A 22649-nucleotide genomic window follows, 5' to 3' on the forward strand; every position below is an offset into this window, starting at 1 on the left:
GACCACTGCTGTGTCAAGTCAGGATGGAAATCAATCCTAATGGGAGGAGGAGGAGGAGGAAGCTTTATTGAGGAGAATTGGGAAAGTTCTTTCTTTGTGGGAGTTCGCTTCTCCTCAAGCCGCCCCAGGGGTGGTCATTGCTCGATGGCGCTCGACGACCTCCTTGGCCCAAGCCGTGATGGCGTGTTGCCGGCTTGGATCAGAGCTAAGCAATGCGGCCTCCCACTGTTCCGAATTGGTAATCTGCAGGCCCTCCGGCGGATGCATGCTTTCACATTTAAACATGATGTGTTCGAGATCTGCCCTCTGGTCATCGCAAAGTGAACATGAGGGGCTGTATTCGGGCCCCTGGATTCATGGCACATTTCAAATTTCGCGCACATACTGACAGGGAACGATCAGAACGATGACTGTCCTCTTCCGGCGAGGGGCTGGAGCAGTGCCTCCTGGAGACACTGGCTAGAGTCACTAGTGGGGTCGAAAATCACTAACTGAAGGGAGTGAAACAAACCAAACAAACGACATAAAACGCACACATACTTCGTCCTTAAGGCCACATGACTGCAGTATCTCGCATAAACGCAATGTGCAGTACAGAAAGAAGACATTTTGACTTGTAGATATTTAATATTAGTTTTGAACCGCAGGCATCGCAGGTAGCGTGGCCGAGCGGTCTAAGGCGCTGGTTTAAGGCACCAGTCTCTTCGGGGGCGTGGGTTCGAATCCCACCGCTGCCAAATTATTTTTTTTTTTTTGACATTATGATTCTGTGTACAAACGTGGCGCAAGTCAGCACGTGTGCAGTGCATTATGTGTAAGTGCCGTAGAAACCCTGACAAAAGAGGGAGCAAGTTCTATAATGAAAAATCGTTTCCTCTTACCTCTCTTTTACCGTTGTATCTGTTGGAAAGGTATGTCTCATTTTTTATACGGCATCTGTTGCATTGATTTTGTTGCTTGCTTGTGTGTTTGAATAGGAACGAAGAAAAATGGGGAGTGCACGGGCCTGTTGGCAACCTAGCAAAGTACTAGAAAATCTGGCCCGAAAAATTAAAAAATAACACATGCATTGCATGCGGTGAAGTCTCGGACATTTTTCACATGATATGGAACTGCAAAGAGCAATTAGAGAAATACAAAGCTCGAGCACTCAGCCAAGCGGAGTGGGAGGCAGAGCTGGCCCACACGTATCTCTGAGCAGCGCAGCCTGCTCACCAGGGCCCGGGAAACAGCCCAGGCCAATGGTATCCTGGACTGAGGAAACCACCGACGCTATTCCGTTAAACAATTTAAGTTTACTCTCTCTCTCTGCCGGCGTCACTATCTACATACCACCATATACCGTCACTGCCAGCGTGCGGATAGCTGAAGAAGGGGGAGGGGAAAAGGTAAGAAGGAGAAAGATTCCACTTAAAACGAAGTTCTTCTTAACGCGGACATAGGTATAGCACAGTTTAATTTATTGGCCACGGACGCCGCGCTACAATCCGCGAAAACCTATGTTCCCAGGGCCAAAAACCTGAAATCGCTTTTCAGAAAGCCATGGCGTCAATGGGCGATATTTTACATTGGCAGATTCTAGATGGAGCCACTATATAAGCAAAGTTAAGAATTGGCCTTTATTATTTTCTGAATAAGCTATCCATGGATAATTTCTCGACTGTTTTGCTCATCTGCATCCCCCAGTGAACGCTTGTTCCTCCTCCTGGAACAGACCATAAAAGTTGCCGTGAGTAAAGGAAAAAAATAGAACTAACAATTTTGAAACGTTCCACAGGAAGAACAAATGTTTATTGAGGGATGTAGATGAGCGTCTGCTGGAGCAGACGACGGACCTTCATGATGGACAAGAATGCTTCTGCTCCTTTTTTCTGCATTTCTTTAAACTAGCGAAATGATTCGTGTGATATGTACACTTATTACAATGCTGTACAATTTATTTAGTTTGTTAACAGTTTAAGTTATACAATATTTTTTTTCCTTACGGTATTTCTTGACGCAGTGAAATTCGACGGTCTTCTGGCTCTTAAGACAGGAGTAATTACCAAACTGGTCGTCTGTGAGGTGGCGCCCCCTTGGAGCCAACGCGTGACCTATTTAATGCTGCGCCCTCTGCAGCTGTTCATAAAAGGTAGTCCTTGGTCAAAGCAAAAGCCAAACGAGCTTTTTTTTTTTTTTTTTTTTTTGTTGTTATCTTTTCGTGCCGCATCACGGCGCCGCCTTTTGCTCTTTCCCTCTTTCGCCGTTCTTTTCAGAAGCCACAAAGTTGGTCGTACTCCCGAGAGTGTTGTGTGCGCGGGCGCGTCGGAGTTTTGGAGTTCGTGTGCTTCGTGCTCTTCACGGATCTTGGCGTTGGATTACCAGTTTTGTTCAGCTGCTGCCAGTTGACTCCCACCCCGGAGAAAGAGGCGATCAGTGACACGAACGTGCTGCATGTTAGAGCGTCGTCGTACGCGGCCGCTAATTTCGTGTCCCCGCGGCTCGACCGCACCGATCGGTGCAACTTTGTTATCAAACTTTTCGCTGACAACGGCCCGCTGTGGCAGGAGCGCCGTCGCTCAACGCAAAGTGGCACAGGAAAGCTGGAAGACGTGATTTCGTGAGTTCATTCCACCCCGTTTGCCTTATATGATCGCTTACATCAAGATGCGCGTTCGGTCTCGGAAAGCTCGATGTTTCGCCCCCTAGGTACTGGCTTCTAAAATAACTAGCATACAGCGGCCCGGCGAGACTGCGTTCGTGAAATTCGCCGGTGGTCATGGAGCAGATTATATCCTTTCCGTTTCTCGTGCGGCGAGGGGAAGGGGGTCGTCGCCGTAAATGGCAGCGCGTGAGCGAATGTTATGCCCAAACTGCATTCCGTTCCGCGAGACGACCGCTACTGCATCAAGGTTTGCTGCCCCTTGCTTCACTTCCTCGATTAACTATTGTCTGTGTGCGAGTAGCGGACGACCCGGGCCAATAAGGAAACTGCAAGATTTCTTTTTTCCTTTTTTGTTCTTCAGTGCGATGGTGGTAGTCCGTTGCTCGCGGCAGCTGCCCATCGGCGCGCTCTGCTTCCTCAATAAGCGGACAGGCACGCGCACAGCCCACGCCGTCGGCTTACTACGTTTGAACCAGCTATGCTTGGGCTCAATAAAAATAGCGCCGACGTAGTGAACATTCATCCGCAGTTTCCTTGCCGGTGCACTTGCGTACGGTACACCGCGAGAACGAAGCACTGCTCTCAGCGCGAAATACAGAACCGAAGAAAAGCAAAACTGGGGTGCCAGCGATGGCTTCGAGAATAGCGCCGACGTGATTTCGTAGCTTAGCTTGTTTTACGCTCGGTTGGATGCCGAACAACGATGAGCGTAGTTCGTGTGGGCGGCGTTCTGAGGCTGTACCAAGGTCGCGAGTGTGAAGAAGGCTGCACGTCTCCATCGCTTCGTTAGTGCTGTTGCAACACATCCTGTAGTCCTTCGCTTAAATGCGTCCACGCTTTGTGCAGTTGCCTCGATCGTAACTGTTCTCTCGCGAGGAGTTTAATAATTGCCTCTAGGCAGGTACGGCTGGGTTTTCAGCTCTGTGCAAATAATTTACTGGCTTTCGTGCACGCGGATTGCACGGCTAAATGAGGAACGTTGCACCAGCTTCAGTAACTGACGCCACTAGTGCGGCAATGCCGGCTAATCTCGTGTCTAGGAACATCAGCGATGTATAGACATTTTAATATCTCAAGCCTGGAAAACGGACTTTTCCGGGTTGTGATTTCGTATGGATGTTTTAAACGGGCAGTCAAGAATGCATTAGTTTTTTATCTCTTGGTTATTTACCCTCTTAAAAGTGTGAAACGCGTGATTTCTAGTTGAAAATGGTTTTAGCATTCGTGTTTATCCATCGTGTAGTTTACTCCCCTAAATGCGCATAAACATCGTCTAAAGGCGTCCATTACTACTGAGCTTAACATGGTCATGCTTATCGCGGAGTGTAGAACGCTCATGGTAAAACGTTCAGAGCGAAATAACAGTCTTGTTCTTTGAAAGTCTGCTTTAACTTCCCAGGAGCAAAGCACTGTCACTGAACCCGACCACCTAAAGTATCCGCAGAACATGAACAGACGGCGCTGACCATTTATTAAGCAAGCAAGAGTTTCGTTCATCAACCGATGGCCTTAGTAACACTGTCTGTGGAACGTCGTTGAACTCGACACATCTGCACAAATTGCAAATGAACTGTCGCCTCTCTTTGGACGCGAGGTTCGTTGACCTCTACTGGCTTGGTTCAAGCAGATCGACTGGTGGCGCACGTGTCACTTCAGTCGCCTATGAAGTGCTTGCTCAAGTCCGATGTTGTTCTTTGGTGCACTAACTCTTTTCGCTCTTCCGCGCTGTCTTGGTTTTGCACGCTGTTTGCGATGTCTAAAACCTGACTGCAGTAATTGACAGGGCAGTGAATTACACGTGGAGCAACACTGAACATTCTGTTGAGAGTTCAGTTCACTAGTTTATAAAATGACATTTGGACGATAGGCGCAGGCTGAAAAATCTGATTCTTACGGCACCGTCCCTATATATAATCCCGCCGCGGGGGTGCGGTGGGTTCGAAAACGACCGCCGGCGGCTGCTTTTCGATGGACGGGAAACGGAGTGGCGCCCGTGTACTATGCGAGGCCAGTGCACGTTCCAGACAGTCGAAATTTCCGGAGCCCCTCACTACGGGCTCTCTCATATATCTTCAGGGCCGTTTCACATGATGCGATTTTTGCCCTGCGACGCTGCTATTCTCGTCGGTCTAACCGCAGAGCGAGCGTCGCTCCAGCCGGGGAGGAGTTTCCAACAGGTTCGCAACGTCGACGCGGTCGTTCTGCAACTGACCAACGAGGATCCGAGGAGCGTCGCGACGTCATGTGACGTATGGTGACGTGAAACAGGCTGGCACGCTCAGTATCGGTATAGAGGCTAGAACATTTCAAATGAGGCAAGAACATTTGAAATGTTCTAGCCTCTATACCGATAGTATCGGAGAGCGCGCGCCCCCATGAGACACCCCTATTTTCACGTCCGAGTGGTCTCATTCGGCTCAGCAACGCGCTTTTTGTATGCTGAAGGCTGCCCGTTTTCATAAATACGTATGAATTATCAATTAGATTCTAAAAATACTCTGAGTATATAAATCAAACACTCTCTGACGCGTTTTCTACAAAACACCAAACAACCCTGATGGTATCTCTCACCGAATTCGCACGCGGGTTCGCTGCATGTGAAAGCGACTCAGGCTGTGAGAGACGCCGTAGTGGAAGACTCCGGAAATTTCGACCAGCTGGAGTTCTTTCACGTGCACTGACCTCGCACATCACATGGGCGCCTTGCTTTTTGTCCACATAGAAAAAAAAAAAGAAGGGAAAAAACGGAAGATCAGCCGGGATTCGATCCCGCATCCTTGGGTTCAGCAGTCGAGCGCCCTAAAACTGCGGTGGGGCAGTGTTTTCGAATGGCTGAGGAACGTTTTATTATTTCGTTACGTGCGCGGTGCGATCTCCTGCCACGTAAACGTCGTAGTTGGCCTTTTCCACTTGTCAGGGAAGCAACGCTAGCTGCGCTGGTCGCATAGGCTCCAACTGTTCTCGGGGTCATTCTATCTGCTTCTATGTGCTTGTTTTCATTGTGTACTTTGCGTTCATAACTGTACACTGACAAGATCTGTATTTATTATTTCAGTGTTTCCTTACCTTGTGTTTAAATTCACATGACTACTGTGGTGCTGCCGAGGTGGGAGCCCGTGGCTCTGTCAAGCTGTCAAACGGCAGCTTTTACCCCGGGCTCCCGCCATCATTTGTACCAGGATGGCAAATAAACTGAAATGAAAAAAAAAAAAAAAAAAATGATCCTTGCAACATGAGAATGAATATACGTTTAGCGCAGGCAGTATTCTATGTTCTCACTGCTGGTGAATTAATAACACTGACTATGAGTAACGCCAGCACGTGTTCTTGTGTGTGGTCCGAGTGTGTGAAGGAGCAGGGGAATCGAGTAAAGTATTTCGCTTTAATACTCATTTAATGTGCTGCAATAGATCGTTTTTGCGGATCAAGCTCTGGGGTGCTGCGCGTTGAAGCTCCATTTTGTAAAATATTGTGGGGGTTTAAACATGGGTCCTCGAACCTATAGTGATAGAGCGGAAGCTGTCAGTGTTGCAGCGGTAGCTTCTTTAAACACCGCGTCTTTATTTTCTTATAATCTTTATTTGAGTTAGGCTTTGGGGAAAGAAAGGAGCTCCCTTAGGCTTTGAAGTGAACGTCACGGAATTATGGACACCTACACAACCAGATCAAGATCATGTTTACATATATTTTTTTCTTCTATATTGCACATTATTTTACAAGAAAGGAAAGGCGCAGTATCTGTCTGAATTGAGAGAAACTTTCGCTTCTAGACTGCGCGCTTAATAATAATAATAATAATAATAATAATAATAATAATAATAATAATAATAATAATAATAATAATAATAATAAATTATTATTATTATTATTATTATTATTATTATTATTATTATTATTATTATTATTATTATTATTATTATTATTATTATTATTATTATTATTATTATTATTATTATTATTATTCTTTGTCTCCTGGACCTGATGGCATTCCAGCCGCCATAATAAAAGCCTTCAGTTGTATTTTTGTACCAGCATTGACTGTCATATTTAATAACTGTTTAAAAAATGCTGCCTTTCTTCGCGTGTGGAAAATGGCACGCGTGTTTCCTGTCTTCAAGTCAGGAAACAAACCTGATGTTTCCAATTATCGTCCGATTTCTCTTCTATGTGCAACCTCTAAGTTTTTCGATTAGCTTTGCACAACGTACTTTCCCTCCATCTCAAACATATCATAGTACCGAATCAACATGGCTTCATATCGGGTCGGTCTACTTCTACCAACCTAGTCACCTAGTCGCGTTTATGACGTATGCCTCTGCAGCAGTCCTTCAGAGAGGTCAGGTTGACACTGTGTACTGTGATATGAGCAAAGCTTTCGACGTTATTACTCACTCACTACTTCTTGAAAAGCTTGTACTCTCTGGCGTCGAAGTCTCACTCGTAGCCCTCCTACGCAACTATCCCCTTGATCGCTCCTGCTTTGTCAGTGTCAATGGGCAAGCCTCCTTCGTTTACCCTGCAACCAGTAAAGTTCCTCAAGGTTCTGTATTAGGCCCGCTTCTCTTCTCGGTTTTTATTAATGATGTTTCCTCGGCGATCAAGAACTTCTCGTTTCTTCTTTATGCTGATGATATAGAAATATTCAAGGTAATTCATTGTTTTCAAGATTGCTTGTTGTTACAATCTGACATATCTGCCTTTTCTGATTGGTGTGCGAAGAATCGACTTATCCTCAATTATTCCAAAACAAGGGTTGCCTCATTTACTCGTAAAACACGCAGCTTAGTTTCTACGATTATTCTGTGAATTCTGTGCTGTTGGATTGGACAGGGTTGATGAAATTAATGACCTTGGTGTACTTTTTGATCGCACCCTCAGCTTCTCTCATACTAAACGCATTGCTCAGCGGGCTATGCGCACACTCGGATTCGTTTGCAGACTTTCGAGAGAGTTCCGTACTCCACTTCCGTTCTTAAAACTGTACCTGTCCATATGCTTGCCGCTCTTAGAGTACGCGTCGGTTTTTTGGAATGGCACTCGCAAATCGAACTTGTACAAGGTTGACAGAGCACAAAAAAAAAAAAGCTTTTACGGATATTTCGATATCGCTTTCCTTGCGCAATTTCCTCCTCTTGCTCCACCAGGAGCACCCAACTGAATCTTCCTTCTCTTCACTGCCGTCGTATCAGAGATATCATTTTTCTGTACAAACTTCTTCATGGCCACATTATGTGCCCTCAGCTCTTGGAGTACATCCTACTGCGCGTTCTGCGAAAGAGCATGAGAGAATTCATACCATTTCAAGTTTCTCCGTCTCTTCATTCCCATTCCCCTCTGGACAGAATGCAGTGGTTATTTAACTCTTTTTGTCCTCACCTCGACATCTCCCAAAACTCGCTCTGCTCATTTATATTGGACGTTAGTAGCGTTGTAGTCTAAATAGTACTTTATCACATATAACTCCTACCTTCCAGCCTAAAATATTGTATTTAATTCACTTTTTGCTTTTTCTCCTGTTCAATGCTGCCTATCTTGAGCTGCTTTTTATCCGTTTCTTATTTATACTTTAACTTTAAACTTTATATTCGAATCTTACTGTCCTGCGTTCAGTTCTATTTCTTTATTGTATTTTCCTGTATTTCTAGCCTGTGTTTCAAGTACCACGCACTTGTTGCGCCTTGAATAGTTTATTTTATGTATATTTCTATATTACTATAATCAATATCAGTTATTTATTCTCTCTATGTATAGTTTTTTTTTTTTTCGTAATGTGCTCAACAATTCTCTCACTGTGTATATAATACATGCTACTCACTGATTTCTTTCTTTCCGTGACACTTTTCGTCTCAGTTTCATTTCATGTGTTATTTATTTCTTCTTGTTCTATCTGTGTGTGAAAACTTGTGTGTGCATTTTCATTTTTTTTTTTAATTTGTGCTGCAGCACGAAGACCACATAGTTGTTCCTGCGCACATCATCATCATCATCGTCGTCGTCATCATCATCATCATCATTATTATTATTATTATTATTATTATTATTATTATTATTATTATTATTATTATTATTATTATTATTATTATTATTATTATTATTATTATTATTATTATTGATTAACAGGAAAGGAAAGGCGCAGTGTCACTTACTCTGTAGGCACCTGAACCGCGCCGTAAGGAGAGGGAGGGAGGGAAGGTGAGAGCGATATAAGAAATAGAGAAAGGGGCGTGGTAGTGGAGGGCTGCGGAGTAATTGCGACCGCCTGGGGATACATGCACTGCCACAGCATACGCAAACCTCTTCGTTTCGCCTCCATCGAAAACACAGCCGGGATCAAACCCATGGTACTCCGGCACAGTAGTCGGGCATCTTAACCCCTGCGCCACCGAGACGGGTGTGCGCGCTTCCACATTCTTTGTTTCGTGGTGTGAGTCGCGCAGCTCCGTGCCATTTCGTTATGTTACGTCGCCAAGGTCGTGTGTACAGAACCCGACCGCAGCCGTTATGTCATTCTGAGAAAAGTTGGGATCAAACGTGTGGTTGTGATCGATAGAGGACGATATGAGGATGCTGCAGAGAAAAAAAAAAAAAAAAAAAAAACGTTATGTCAATAGTACGATTAGTTAATTAGCAACAAGGAATAAACTTTCTCTCTTTTCACTTTCACTCCCACCTTCATCCCTTCCCTTACGGCGCGGTTCAGGTGTCCACAGAGCAAGTGTGACAGATACTGCGCCTTTGCCTTCCTGTGAACCAATCTTTTAAACTTGCGCAAAAAAGTTGAAGAGACGTGACGACATGACATTGCGCTCGGTCCTGTCGTCACGTCTTTTTCAACTTTTGCGCAAGTTTATTCCTTGTTGCTATATGAACCAACTCGGCCAGAAGAAAGTACTTATTAGTTGATTAATTACAGCTAAAATTAGTTACGGCCCAAAATCAGTCAGACATTGAAATAGACATACGCCTAATGTCGACGTCCAATGGACGTGACATCCGCTAGCCTCAAGTGGATGTGTTTCTGACTTAATGAGCCAAATAAATGCGTGATAGGGACCAGAAGGGTGTAATGAGTATCAATTAAACAACAACAAAAAAATTTCCAAGAGCACTGCAGAAATTGCACGGGATAAATGTGTAAGCCCGAGCGTTGCTGTGTTGTGAGCGAGATTGCGCGAGTGACAGATACTGCGCCTTTCAACGGAACGCTGGTTGTGTTCGACAAGGGGCGCGAGATGTGTCGTGCGCAGCAGCAAGGCTTTCTCATTTTTCCAGTGCAGATACTGCAGTGCTCCCGGAATTTATAAAATGGCGCTGTTCGTTGTAATTGTTTGGTCGCAACCACGTTTGCAGGGTTCGTATTCCGAGTGCACGTCGTATTCAGAAGTGTTTCCGCCCTCTCATCTGATTGGCGGAAACGCCGCAACTGCAAGTGACATCATGTTTTCCAGCGTTTTTACCAATCAGGCGGCTCAATGTGAGGACGAAAATGACACTTTTATATACGACGCAGGCTCGGTATGCGGGCCCAGATTCGGTACCGCGCACGCGCTGTGTCGCTGCTTTGGACGCACGCGGTTTTACTGAGCCGTAGAATGCGGCGGCAACCTCGGCCGCGTTTCGACGGAGGCGAAAAGCAAAATATGTGTGGTCTCAGTGCGCGTCCAGGCGCTGAAAATTATTCCGCAACCCTGCACATCAGTACTAGCTCATTCACTCTTTCTCCATCCCTTCCACTGCGGCGCGTCTTTTATTGAAAAGGTCCGCGCTTTGAAGTTGCAGGTCTCTGCTTTCTCTCGAAAAAAAAAAAAAAAAAATCGAAAGGATGAAATGTGCGGTTTTTGTTTTTTTTTTTTGTATAGCGTTGTTTATTGCCTCAGGGCATAATGTAGTATGTAAAAAAAAAGGAAAAAAAAAAAACATTTAAAGGGGTATTAAATGAAAGAAAAAAGGTTGGCTGTTTTAATAAAGCTCAAGAAAGAGCGGTGATAAGGCCCTTGGTGTCCAAGCAATATACGAAGATGGGTTGTTCGGCGAAAGGCCCACTGCCGTTAGGTGCCAAATTCTCGTCGGCTTCAGTGCCGGGCAAACCCACAACAGGTGGTGAATATCTGATTCATGATTTTGTGACTTGCAGACAGGACATCCTCGAAGTTGATATAGATATTGATATTGAGGCCATGTTCGAGTTACAGCAGGCGTGAGGGCAACCCCGACCCGGATCCTCCGTAGCGCAACCTCCTCTGCGCGGGTAAGGTGCGGTAACCCTCCGGCGCCGCACACGTGCTCTTGATGAAATGGACTTCAACGATACATATGAAGGGCGAATTGTGCCACTTGCGAATTTACGTCCCCTCCCCCTTATCATCATCTCCTGGTTTATTGGAAAGTTTCAAGCCGTTCGATTGTGGCAAACATGTATATCGAATGTTAGTTCATGAAACAGGTGTGCTTCATTTGTCGGACGTATCGAAATTGACCGGTGGCGCCGTCTGTAGGCACACTGACGCATTGATATATATTACTTTTTATTTTGTTTTTTATTGTCAATATTTTATCTTATTTTTTATGCTGCGATCGCATGGTATGCACGTGGAAAGCACACTGTCCCAACGGTGAGTTTGCCTCATCGCTCGGTGCGCAGTAGAGCTAACGCTCTACAGCGTCGTCCTCAGTGGCACGTGAGCAAAGTATGCGCAAAGTATGTCTCCTTGTTCGTATGTGCTGTACTGTGTGTGGCCGACCGTTTTCGAGACGTCGTCATTTGCCTGCCGCTCCTTTCCAGCGTGTATGCAAATGTGTCGAGTTCGCCGCGCCGTTCCTGTACTTCGGCCACAAACCTGTTGCTGCTGACTTGGTGCGTTTGGCATTCGCTAACCAAACAGGCATTCCGGGAACAGAGCGGAAACGCGCTTCGGAACACGCGCGAGGCCTTTCTCGAGCCTGCGTCCGCCATTGCAAAAGTCCTTTGAAATTGGGGACGAGGACGTGCGCGCCGGAGAGCGAGTGACCGCAAAGTGATGCTGCCTGTTGCGATCGAAATCCGGACCGACGCTTTGGAGAGAAGTCGTGAGAACGTTTGGCCTGACACATGCAAACTTAAATCCAGCGAAATGCGCAGTTCAGATGTCTACCAGACAGAGGGGGGAAGATATTTACAATTAGTTCTTACATGGCTGTGCGAAACTTGGGGCAATAAACGGCGACTCGATGCGCAACTGATCACGAGGCACCACGTGCCACGTGCACTGCACGCGTAGTACGTACGCTTGCTGCCGCGACTTCTCTCTCTGCGCCAGCGATCAAAGGCCTTCGTGTTTGCATTCTCGTTGGGCGGCGAATCTGTGGCGCCGATGTGAACGGCTTCGACCCAGCGAGGCACTTCCGGAGAGGAAGCGAGCAGCGTGTCTTCCCACCCGAGTGGATAATTGTTTTACGCGAAATAAATTGCATTGCCGAGCGGCTACGCGCCGATGTCTTCTCGCGTGCTATACTGCGTAATCTCTGGTTCGAGGAAAGCTAGCGGCGCAGACTCTTGCGAAAGCGGGAGCACCGAGTTGCTCGTGCGAGATATATCTCCGCGCGCTTCCGAGCAAGTCGTGACTCGATATGCTATCGGCCGTGCACCGTGGACGCATACTGAGTAACACTGAGAGGAGCAAACGAAAGAAAACGAAAAAAAAAAAAAAGTTTGTTGGGGACCACCGGGCAGAAACTCTTTATTTTTCTTTCCTTTTGCATGCCTCAGCATAATATATGTCAGAGCATGCGAGTACGCATGTGTGTTACTCCGGTTCAGCCGGAAAAGACGTTCTCGAGCAGTTGCCATGTGCGATTGCAGCACCCATATGGATGTGCGCCATTTGCATATGCCGGTACTAAATAATAGGGTTTCCATGCATACAATGCGATGACGAAGAAGGACAAAGGCAGCACGCACCACAAAGCGCTTAAACCTTTATTGCTGCGCACAGCGAATACATACAGTCTACAGCGCGCATACACAGCAGCGAGAGGAAAAGTAAAATGTCGCGCTGAATCTGACAGCGGCACTATATTGCATATAAGGACGCAACCTCCATAGATATGAGCAAGCAAAACAAGCCTAAAAAAGAAAAAAGAAAAGGAAACAAGAACGCAAGATAGCAGGTCAGGAATCACAGCATGCAAACTGTACAACAATCCTACCCTTTTCCTTTTTTGCTGCTGCGTATGGGCGCTGTAGTCTATATGTATTCGTTGCGCGCAGTAATGAAGCTTTGTTGAAGTCAGCGCTGTGTGGTTTTTGCTCCCTTTGTCTTTGACGTAGCAACACGCCCAACAGATTAACCGGTTTTAAATAAGTTTATAACACGCGAACTTGGCGAAGAAAAATTGTTTTTGCTTTTTTTTTTTTTATTCAGGGAGCATAATCTAATGGGCAAGTATCGTGCAGTCGGACTTCGCATACATATTCCATCATGTGCGGCTTAGATGACGATTTAATAGCCTTTCTTTTTCCCTTTACATAAACCTTTGAGCGCGTAGATACAGGTCGCCTCTCCGCTGTAGAATTTGGGTAGCACACCTGTAGATTGTGTGCGGAAGCTCTTTTTAATGGGGAGAGGTGGAGGAGGGGGTGGGCACTCCCACCCCTACGCCAGTCTATGAAGGCGAAAGCCTTCAATGGCTCATACTAGCGGCCATGACTGTCCTTCCTGCCACGAGAAGTGTCACACATCTTCGCGAGATTGTGACATCTTCACCTGGTGACGTCATCGGCCATGACGCCCGGGTTCGTGAAAAGCATATCATAATTATCCTTATCTATACCGTGAGGATGATAGTATAGTTATGTCGCTGCAATTAGTGTTAATGACAGTGATGGTGTATTTTAGTGATAATGACAATGATGGTGTATTTAGTTGATAATGATCATTGAGCGCAAACGTGATGCTTAGGCTAACGCATTTCTGCAATGTAGGCCCCACAGTGCTCTCGGAATTTTTGTCACATACGCTATTTCCTGCTTCCAGTGGTACGGTCGTTGCACAGAGGTAGAACTGAGCCGTTCTGTTAGGGCTGCGATTCAAGTACCTAATATAAACTGTCCTTGTTCGCAAGTCGAATGACGTCACTGCGTGGATGGCGGGCCATCTACTCCACAAGCGATAAGATGGAATATTTCGTCCGCCGCTTGTATCTGCATACAAATGAGGCTTCGAACGCGAATGCGTATTCATCATGACGACTGTCGGGAGCCCCGCACGAAGTCGCCCTACGCGCAATGTGGTGACTTCCTCTCGCTCTTGGACGTGGTCACGAAAGCGGTATATGTACGTAAGCGCCATGGTTTTCTCAAACCCTTATTAAGACGTAGTCGTGTTGTTTTTCATTGGTATCGTGCAGTCTCAATGGAGCGTTCTCATAATTGCGTGGCCTCGCACCGATGACTCATCGCAGCCCGTTCGATGCAACATATTTACAAACCCTCCAATTTAGCGTCGCCATCTGTCATGCACTACTCCTGTCGCGCTTGAACAGTATGTCAAAGCGTAGAATGTATGCAAAACACTGTGCAGTGCGCTGGGAAGGTTGGCTATTGCCGTTGTTCCTCGCGATCGAAATGGAACCCTGGGCCGCACGAATTATTTTCTCATGGCCACGGAAACAGCTTACAATGGTCTGTGGCTGATTGTGTCTTATTAATACTTCCTTAACCTATTTCTTAATGAGCTCATTGTTTGCGAAAAATGATTGCATTGCTGCATTACTTCGGAGGTGGAACCTTTGTGGCGCAAACCACCTGTCCGCAAGCTTCTAAGGTAGCAAGTAAATAAACAAGGTTCGCAACCCGACCGCGGCGGCTGGTTTTCGATGAAGGCAAACGCAAAGGCGTTCGTGTGCTGTGCGATGTCGGTTGTTGTGGTTGTAGGAAGAAGGAAAAAATGTACGAGCCTGCTACTGGCGCTGCCTCTGAGCCACCTCCGCTGCCTGATTTATCGATTTATTTATAGGAAGGGAAAGGCGCGGTAACGGTCTCACTTGTTTTTCTGTGGACACCGCAACCGCGCTGTAAGGAAAGGGAGGAAGATGGGAGTGAAAGTGGAAAGAGAGAAAGAGGAGCCGGAGTGGAGGGCTACGGAGTAATTTCGACCACCTGGGGATCTTTAACGTGCGCTGACATCGCACAGCACACGGACGCCCTTTTCGTTTCGCCTCCATCGAAACGCAGCCGCCGAGGTCGGGTTCGAACCCGGGTGCTTCGGCACAGTAGTCGGGCGTCTTACCACTGCACCACCCCGGCGGGGCCCACCTCCGCTGCCTTGTGCGGACTGAAGAGAAAATAGAAAAAAAAGAAAAAGGATAGGGAGAGAAAGATGCGCGCCGCAACAGCCGTCGTCCACCACCGAAGCGGTGGCGGGTGCAATGACGGCATACAACAGATAAAAATTCGGTGGCAGGATAGCCCCCGCCGCAAGCGGCAGCTACCTACCTGTCCCAGCCCCATCAGGGCCAGGATCAGCCGCCCTCCGTACCCCCCCCCCCCCCCCCCGCGATGTCGGTGCACTTTAAAGATCCAAGATGGTCGAAATTACTCCGGAGCCCTCCACTGCGGCACCCCTTCCTCTCCCCACCATCTTTCTTTCCTTACGGCCTGGCGCGGTTCAGGTGTCCACCGAAAAGTGTCAGATGCCGCGCCTTCCTTTTCCTATAAACCAATTTACATTCTTGTATATATTTTTTACATTTCCTTGCATACGCGTAGTTGGGGAATGCATTGATTTTTATTTTTTTTTTTTTTTTGCTGCCCAGGTAGCTTTTATTTGCATAGGGCGGATCACATGGCGTAGTGCTTTCCAGCGCGTAAAAAAGCGAAGCCAAGAACAGCGCCATCAGTTGCGAGCAGCAGACGATCCTGAGAAGTCGAGCTAGACGACGAGGCAACGAACGCTCAGTAACCGTCTGCGCGCGCGCCTGGCAACTGCTGTTCGCGGGACAGTGTGTGTTATGGCGGCTCGCGGCTTTTTCCGCGTTGTTAGCGGTCTCCATGGGAAAGGGAAATGATAAGGGGTGACGTCGTGACTCACATAGCACAAGTGACGCCCCAGGTCGCCCTCCGTCGTTAGGCGACGACGCTGTTTGCAGGTACGGGTGACGTCACCACTGGTACGACGTCAGTCCTCGATCCGTAGTTGGAAGCCGTCCACTGTTGTGTCGCAGTGGGCGGCATGTACTTCGAAAGAGGGGGTGCAAGCAGGCTTGCAAGGCGGCAGGAGTTTCGTTTGATGGATCTGGCTGGGGTTTGCGAAATTACAGCGTGCTGTGTACGTATGTAGCGTTGTGCACGCATATGCCATCTGACAGTTAATTGCAGAGGTGGAGAGGAAAGACGCCTCTACTGTTGCCACTTGGAATCATCGACTCGTTTTCGCTTGTGAAATGTTGGTTTCTGAGGCGCAGGACCTTGGAAGCATTTTTGCGAACCCAGATTTCCGAGCCCCCTCTTTAGTATAATATAGCACTCTCTAAAGGTGGCTTTCGCCTTCGCTTGCAGTTCTTGCTTGAAAGTATCGCTTTGTAGAGGGAGTGACACCTGAATGCCTACGATCGCAAGAGAATTAAGTGCACAATCAAAACATTGTACAATTAACTAACAGTCAACACCGCAGCTTGCGACATCTGCTGTGTCCGCGTTTTCTTTTTTTTTTTCTTTTTTTTTCTGTTTTCACTCGTCTAGATGCGCATATGTGGTTGGTTGCACGGGGAGCGTTAGCTGTCTTTTTTTTTTGTTGTTTTTTTTAACGACACAGCTGTTTAAACAACTGCTAGCGTGCTGTTTTTTCGTGGTTTATTTTATTTTTATTTTCACTAAAAGATAAAAAGAAAAGCGGGATTTCCACCGCTTGCGTACGTACTTCCGGGTGTAAAAAATGCGCAAAAAGGCTTGCTCTCCCTTTGTTGCGCGCAGAATCGCTTCATTGTGCCTTCCTCGTCTCCACGCCTGTGTAACGCGCCCAGCGTTGTTTCAACAGCGCGGCTAACACGCGAAACTGCGGCTCTGAGTGCATAGAGTCCAGCCGCTCTCCCGGCTGCGCATGTGTGTATATAATTCGAGCTGTCTAAGCGCCAAAAAGACAAAAGCCGCGCGGGGAAGGGATTTGCTCTGCGTGTAGCAGGCACCCTCTTTCCGCGTATATGCTGCCTAACCCTCTGCGCATTTTTTTACATTAATTCGCTATGTTCACAGATTTCTGTCCGCAGACCGTGTCTGTAGAACGTGTCCGCAAAATCGTGCCCGCAGCAGTCGTGAGTAATTGAGAAGTGGTAGAGGTTAATGAGTGGTGGCAATCCATAGAGGGTGATGTAATGTTGTTGCCAAAAAATAATTAGGTCAATAAGTTAATTAGGTAATAATTAGAATAACTGGTTCACAGGAAAGGGAAGGCGCAGTATCTGCCACACTTGTTCTGTGGACACCTGAACCGCGCGTAAGGGAAGGGAGGAATGTGGGAGTGAAAGCGGAAAGATAGAAAGGGGTGCCGTAGTGGATATGACGTCAAGGATGTGACTTCACGCAACCGGAAGTATAGCCGAAAAAGGACATAGGATGGGATTGGCGCGCAATTTGAAAGTACGAAAGGCTAAAATGGGCAAGGAAGAAGTGAATTAAGCAACTAGAAGCAACCAACGCAGTATCCGGGCTTTCGCATTACTCCAATGCAGATTCTGCAGTGGTCTTTAATTTTATGTCCTATTATTGGTGTGTGTGTGTGTGTGTGTGTGTGTGTGTGTGTGTGTGTGTGTGTGTGTGTGTGTGTGTGTGTGTGTGTGTGTGTGTGTGTGTGTGTGTGTGTGTGTGTGTGTGTGTGTGTGTGTGTGTGTGTGTGTGTGTGTGTGTGTGTGTGTGTGTGTGTGTGTGTGTGTGTTCGTTCATGTGTGCGTGCGTGCGCGCAGGTTTCTTTATATGAACAAAGCAGCTCTCCCTCTCTTTGTTTTCCGCCGCTCTAGGTAAGTTGACAGTAAATGTAAAAATAACAAATTGGGAGTACAGTGCACTTGCGTGCGCACAGGGCAGGAAAAATAATAAACGTAAACGGCTTAGGTTCTCTGAAAAATGAAGAAAGGAGATTGAGCGTGGAGGGAAAAGCGAATTCATAGATTTCGTTTTGAAGTTCCCGGCTTTTGAATTTATTTTACGCCGGAATTCCAGAATGAGGAAAATAAAAGGCGGAGAAGCAAGTAAAGCAACCCCGAAACACTTCTCTCAAGGCTATTCTTATTTACCAAAAATCTGGCTGCACGGGAGCTGTTTTATTACAGAAAGTACTGAGCTTGTTATCATTTGTTTCATTCTGACTTCATTACAGTGCATTCTTTGAACGCTTTAAAGTATATAGTGGAACCGTATAGGATCACTTTTTTTTTTCATGTCTATATTAATAGAGCTCCATGGAATTATTGTTGTCAATAAAAATCCACTGTCCGGCTCTTTGTGGGTGCGATAAATTTCCTCTGCCATCAGAAGAATCTACACATTGCAGAGGATATTGAATTTTTGTACTTGTCCTGCCGGTTCATTCGAACGTCCACACAGGCTTTGAAGTGATCGGCCTTTGCTCAAAACATGTAGGCATCCACGAGCGCACTTTAATTGCATGCGAAAATACGGCGACGGTCCAAAGCGATTTAGGCTCTGGCCGTAGGAATCTTTACAAGCCATGTTTTATCGGGGACGAGTTTAGTGATAGCGGCGAAAGGTTATTTAATAACTCTCTTTCTATGCTTGCTCTATTCAAAAGAAAAAAAGAAAGGACAGAAAAACGCAAGTGTAATAAATGAAATCCGGGGACGAGGCGATGACTGCAGGAAATTGTATGCCGCCTCGGGAGGTGCGCACAGCGTCGCATTTGTACTCGCACGAAAAACCAGGAAGAGCCGGCCAACCGGCACCCTAATTGCTATGCTCGCAGCACCATGTGTTGTGTGTGATGAGTGAGATACCCGGATCCGTCTCGGAGAATCGCCGCTGGCCCTTGTCCCATAAGATACGCGCGCCGAAGTTCGCACAGTGCGTGTTGGCTGCAAGACGCGGCGTATCAACATTGGACGTCGATAGGGCACCTTATGCGCCGATGACGTTTTTTCTCCGTCTATGTACTTGCGCGTACACTCGTAATCACGCCCCGCATGTGTCCGGCGTCGCCTAACCACGAAACATCGGCGCAGATATTTGCCGCTTACACGCACGGTTTGTCCGCGTTGAACCGCTTCCAATCTCCGAATACCGTCTGCAACGAATGAGGAAAGCAAAATGCTTACCAGTCACGACCGAGCACGAGCAGACGATTGCGTGCAGACGGATAGATAGATGGATGTAATATAGGAGCGTCCCCGTTGAAACGAGATGGCAGCAGTTGCTATCATGCTCGTTTTTTATTTTTATTTTTTTCTCCCTATATCTTGAATATTGTTTTAGATCGGTTAACTATACCACCTGTAAGGGATCGTCAAGACGCGCGCGGGGCCGTCCATTGCCCCGAAGGCAGAAGCCGACGCGGCTGAGGGGTAGGCCAGCGCCTAGCGCCCATACAGAGGGGCATTGTTTGGTTAATCTCCCTCGAGTCCCTGAATGGGAATTGGGTGCGCCTCCGTGTCGCTTTCGAAGAAAGGCGCCGCGAAGCGACGGCACCGTCTCTTAATCACTCCCGTGTCGGAAGCTAAGATCGGTCAGCGAAGGAGACAGGCGTCGGCGGCGGATGGTCAGACGGGTTAGGAGCGAAGATGCGCGGGAGCGAGCATCTTCGCGAGTTCTCACAGGGTCACTTTTCCCTAAAAAAAAAAAAAAAAAAAAAAAAAAAAAAAAAAAAAAAAAAAAAAAAGAAAAAGAAAAAGATAAGAAGCTCCATGGGTCGCCTGCCCGTACTGTTTCAGTGGGGGAGCAGCGCTGCGGACAGCGGTGACCGGGCATGGGGCGAGGGTGAATTTTCTTGGCCCAATCACGCCATTGGATAGCTCGGGCCAAGGGGTGTGAACCCGAGGTGTAAACGGAAGTTGCCGAAGGTTCGTTGGTTCTTGGTTGAGTCCAGTCTTAGGTCGGTGCCCTGCACCTTTGGCTCTGCCGAGTTTGGGAGTCTCTCCCCGGAAGACAGGACAACCAGTTCCCGTGTTTGCTATGTCTTTGCAATCTTGTATAAATGTACATTATGTAAATAGTTGTGCATAAAAGTCAAGTTCATCAGTCAAGACCCTTCTGTCTCGCCCAAGACATCCGTTCCTGACGGAGGAGCACCGCTGGTGCAACGGGTCCCTGCCTGGAAAACGAACCAGTTCGTGCCAACCCCTGGTTGGGCTGAACGGCGGTTAGAAGTTTATACTCCATCATTCCATTCATTGAATTTTTATTTCTACATTACTAACATTATGTCACTTTTCTGCTTTTAAGCCACCAATCTTCCAGTCGTTTTTTGCTAGTTTCCACCGCCTGTTTATTCACCCGGCCACTGGTATCTCTAAACCTCAAAGCCTCGGGAATAGTGATTGCGCCTGCATCGACATCCGGATGGATACCATCACATTCGAGTATAAGATGTTCAGTTGTTTCTATTAATTTACCACATAGTGCACATGTGTCATATTCATGCTTAAATTTCTTTATGTAGCTGCGTGTCCTAAGGCACCCTGATCTTGCTTCAAAAAGTAAGGCACTGTCGCTTGAGTTATCAAATTAAGCTTCCTTCCTGATCTGCTTTTTCCACTTTCGGTATGGTTCTACACTCTGTTTCTTTTCCATAGAATTTATCCAACTTTTACCTTTTGTGTTTTTCACCTGTTGCTTAACGCTTTTTATTTATCCGTCCTTGTGAGCAGCATACTTACTGGTTAGTTTCCTAGTTCTTTCCCTCCATTAGGAGTCAATACGTTTTAGCTATTGGTATTTAAATACTTTAGCTGCCCACCTGTTACTGTCCAATTTCCTCTGGCGTTCCTGATATTTTGCTCTGAGCTTCCCGTGCTTCGAAAGATGCCCAGCCCATATCTCCCTGTACCGCCTCATTTGTGGTTTTGCCGTGGGTGCCCAGTGCCAATCGTCCGACAGTTCTCTGATTTATTTCTAATATCGACTGTAACTCTGCTTTTAGACACAAAACCGCATTTCCGAAAGTAAGCCCGGGCACCATAACTCCTTTCCAAATACCCCTTAGGAAGCGCTTGATACCTGTTGTATCCCCACAATGCCCTATGCTTCATTATCCCGGCATCTCTTCGCCCTTTTGCCCTAAGTGATTGCTCATGATTTTCAATGTATGCCAATCCTTCGTTTACCCATACCCCGACATATTTATATTCTGCCACCCTGGGTATTTCATGGCCTTGCTTTTTAAGACTCTGATCAGCTGAGCCGTTGAAAATTATAAGACCCGGCATAACTATGCTACGAGAGTTTGCAAGTCTTCCTGGCTAACAGCACCATATCGTCTGCATACATTGCGCTGCTCTACCGCCTTTCCGCCTAATCTATATGACAGTTTAAAACCTGGGTCACTTTCTTGCATCCTCCGTTCCATATTTATCATATAAAGCATAAACAGCAGCGGTGATAGAGGACAACCTTGTCTTAATCCTTTGCATACCTTGACAGCGTCTGTACTTCCTATCCCTTCCCATCTAATTTCTACTTTGTTATCCCGGTATATTTCCTGTAGGAAATCTGTTATCTCGTGACCGATACCTTCTTTTATGTGTTCCACAGGAGTTACCTGTTTACGTTGCCGTACGCCCCGTTTATGTCCAGGAAGACCAAACACAAAGGTCTATTTCCCGCTCTAGCTATTTCGATGCATTGGGTAAGCACGAACAGGCTATCATCTAAGCGCCTACCATTTCTAAAGCCGTTCTGAAGTTCTCCGAGTATCTTCTTTCTTTCTACCCATGATTGCATTTTTAATTTCATCGCCTGCGTGACTAACCTGCATGTAACAGGTGTTATCGTAATCGGCTTGCAGGAGTTTATGTCCATCGTACCTCCTTTCCCATTATAAATCAAATTCATTTTACTCTGCCACCAGCTGTCCGGAATTTGCTTATTTGTTATTAGTTTCCAAAGCTTTTAACAACGTTTCCTTTTTTTTTTTTTTTTTTTTTTTTGTCTGTAAGGCGCCACCTGGCGACCATACACGTCGAGTCTACTTGCGCAGAAAGCATTTCCCTTATCTCAGGATCCGCTACGCGCACACAGTATATACTTAGCGTCGGCTAGCTGAAAACAGACGACATTTACGCACTACGCTGCCCGACGCGTCGTAAATCCGCGGGAAAAAGCGCTCGGCTGAATGCTGAACGACGCGCCGCGCTCTCTAGTGTAATGCGCGGCGCTGCTGTCCTGTCCTGTTCTTTTCTGCTTTCTCTTTGTGCGTGTTCTTAAAGTGTTTTGTCCTGACGGGTATTGAGGAAATCTACCTCCTTATCTGCTCAGCTCCGTCTGGCCAGGTGAGTATTTTACGGTGAGGTTTACGAGCGTCCGGGGCGCTGGAAAGAGATTAAAGAATGGGGTCTTAAAGGCCCTATTCCCCCCTCTCTTTTGCTCGCACCTTCTCCCATTGAGCGATATACCTTTTGGTCGCGCACGCTGTGTGGTGCCGGTGGTCGGGGACGATATATCCTCTCTTTGTGTCAACTTTCTCTTCCATGTCTGTTGACATGTGGTCTGTAGCGACCGGACGAGGTCGCGGGTGATATCTGGCGTACTGCGCGCTTTCGGGCCGATTGACGAGTGAGCTGCGCGGGCATCGTTTGCAGCGCACGTTGTTTTGCCTTTCACGCGCATCGACGGATACTGAACGCACTGCTTCCGTGCCTGGATGGACGGCGCGTTCAAACAAAGGCTGCGCAGCGCACGCGAATTCATTCCGTGGCTCAAGTTTATGCGCTTTTCTAAACTTTAGAGAGCAAGTTCGCGCTTCGACGTCGTCACGAGGGTGGCTCAATTCTGCCTGTTTAATTCGCCGATTTCATCTTCGCGCGACTT

The 22649-nt window shown here is 46.9% G+C and overlaps 1 protein-coding gene and 1 non-coding gene across 12 annotated transcripts in view; both read left to right on the forward strand.

Moving 5' to 3' along the window:
• Positions 1-655: 655 nt before the first annotated feature.
• Positions 656-737, forward strand: TRNAL-AAG (transfer RNA leucine (anticodon AAG)). The gene has a single exon. It is a non-coding gene; the product is annotated as a tRNA-Leu (tRNA).
• A 1510-nt stretch (positions 738-2247) lies between these two features.
• The window catches only part of LOC146175438 (MAP/microtubule affinity-regulating kinase 3-like), a 143721-nt gene continuing 123319 nt past the window's right edge, over positions 2248-22649 (forward strand). For 8 of the 11 annotated variants that reach the window (XM_084581789.1, XM_084581793.1, XM_084581794.1 and 5 more), the window contains exon 1: positions 2249-2599. The gene's annotated coding sequence lies outside the window, so the exon portion shown is untranslated. Of the gene's footprint in view, positions 2600-22649 lie in introns of all 11 variants that reach the window. The other 3 variants (XM_084581790.1, XM_084581804.1, XM_084581802.1) reach the window with 2 other exon arrangements.

Source organism: Amblyomma maculatum, chromosome 10 (assembly GCF_055883805.1).
Source record: "Amblyomma maculatum isolate TAMU_Amacu chromosome 10, ASM5588380v1, whole genome shotgun sequence".
Classification (NCBI taxonomy): Eukaryota; Metazoa; Arthropoda; class Arachnida; order Ixodida; family Ixodidae; genus Amblyomma; species Amblyomma maculatum.